The sequence below is a fragment of the Myotis davidii genome, unplaced genomic scaffold, assembly GCF_000327345.1.
Source record: "Myotis davidii unplaced genomic scaffold, ASM32734v1 scaffold652, whole genome shotgun sequence".
NCBI classification, from domain to species: Eukaryota; Metazoa; Chordata; class Mammalia; order Chiroptera; family Vespertilionidae; genus Myotis; species Myotis davidii.
The window spans coordinates 19,192-21,456 of NW_006284936.1; positions in this window are offsets into that span (position 1 = coordinate 19,192).

Genomic DNA, 2,265 nt, shown 5'->3' on the forward strand with positions numbered 1-2,265 from the left:
GTACTTCTACAGATATGTTCTTCCCAGTGTTATGGGGAAAAACAGAACATTGGGGACTAGTTATAGTTATGGGAAATATTAATTATGCTGTTAACCATGATTGCCCACTCTGTTCAAAGAAAGCACATACTAATCTGGCTGGGAGTCATATACCCCCAGGACCTGAGAGTCACCCTTGTAATGCAGTCCATCCTCATTCAAAAACTGTCCATTATCATGGAAGCATTAACCTTGTTGCTCAAATCAGCCTCTTTAGCTTACTTCACCATGTTCATAAACCAGGGAAGAGCAAACTAAAATCCCTAAAAAACAGAAAGCCAAAATTACATTATAAACATACAGACAGAAATCTCACTAGCAAAGAGTTTCTGGTGGACAACATTCTGAGAGGGAGAGAGGAAGGGCCCCCAAGATAAAAAAAAAAATTATTGTCAGCTGCTAGGACTTTCCTGCAGTCTCTGTCACATGTTCAGCTCCACCACACATAACTGGGTTTCCCCAAAGCAGGACATGCCCTATCTTTAAAGAAAGGAAACAAACAACAAAGTGACACAAACATCAACAAACACTTTTATACAGGCGCAAGCAACACACTAAAAGTTTACACCACAGAGCAATGTCTTCTGTCCCTGGTTCAGGAACTGCCCCTGCCCAGAATCTCAGCATTCTTCCCAATGGACTATTTTGGGAGAATGTCTTTCCCAGGCCTAGAATTTCTGTTTCCCATCCTTGGCCATAAGCTGGGGGCCCCACTGACTTCACTGGAGAGATTTTCGAGACAAAAAAATCAACAAGGAAACAGTGACTAAAAAACACACTGGATCAAATGGAGTTAATTGAGAGTTACAGAACATTTTACCCCAAAACAGCAGAATAGATATTCTTCTCAAGTATACAGGGACATTCTCAAAGATAGAACACATGTTAGGACACAAAACAAGTCTCTGCATGTTCAAGAACATTGAAATCATATTAAGTATCTTCTTTGACCATAAGGGCATGAAATTAGAAACCAAATACAGTAAGAACACTCAACATTCAAACACATGGAGGCTAAACAGCGTGTTTTAAATAATGAGTGAGTTACCACTGAGATCAAGAAAGAAATAAAAAAACTTACTGGAAACTAATAAAAATGAACAGAAAACAACCCAAAATCTATGGGACACAGGGAAAGCAGTCTTGAGAGGGAAGTTGATATCACTATGGGCCTACCTCAGAAACAAAGCAAAACAAAACAATAAGCCCATGAAAAAATTATTAATAAACAATCTAACACTACAACTTAAAAAATTAGAAAAAGAACAATAAGAAAAGCCTAGAGTAAGTAGAAGGAAATAACAAAGATCAGAGAAGAAATAAATATCATAGAGACTAAAAAAAAAATGCAAAAGATCAACAAAATCAAGAGCTGGTTCTTTGAAAGGACAAACAAGATTGATGAACCTTTAGCCAGACTCATCAAGAAACAAAAAGGCCAAAACCAGTTTGGCTCAGTGGATAGAGCGTCGGCCTGTGGACTGAAAGGTCCCGGGTCGATTCTGATCAAGGGCATGTACCTGGGTTGCGGGCACATCCCCGGTAGGAGATGTGCAGGAGGCAGCTGGTTGATGTTTCTCTCTCATCGATGTTTCTGACTCTCTATCTCTCTCCCTTCCTCTCTGTAAAAAAATCAATAAAATACATTAAAGAAAAAGAAACAAAGAGGACCCAAATAAATAAAATCAGAAAAGAAAGAAGTAATAACTGACACCACAGAAATACAACGGATTTTAAGAAAATACTAGGAACAACCATATTCCAGCAAGTTGGACAATGTAAATGAAATGGAAAAATTCCTAGAAAAAGACACTATTCCACATCTAAATGAGGAAGAATTAGAAAGCCTGAATAACTCAATAACAACTGATAAATCTGAAGTAGTAATAAAAAAAAAACTCCCAGCAAACAAAATTCCTTGTCCCGGTGGCTTTACAGATAAGTTTTACCAAATACTCAAAGAAGAACTATCACCTATCCTCCTCAAAATGCTTTAAAAAATCCAAGAGGAAGGAACACTTCCAAGCTCTTTTTATGAGGCCAGCATTACCATATCTCCACAAACAGATAAAGTCACTGCAAAGAAAGAGAATTACAGGCTGATATCCCTGATGAACTTACATGCTAAAATCCTCAACAAAATATTAGCAAATCAGATCCAGCAATATATTAGAAAGATCATACACCATATCCACATGTGATTTATTATGGGAATGAAAAATTGTG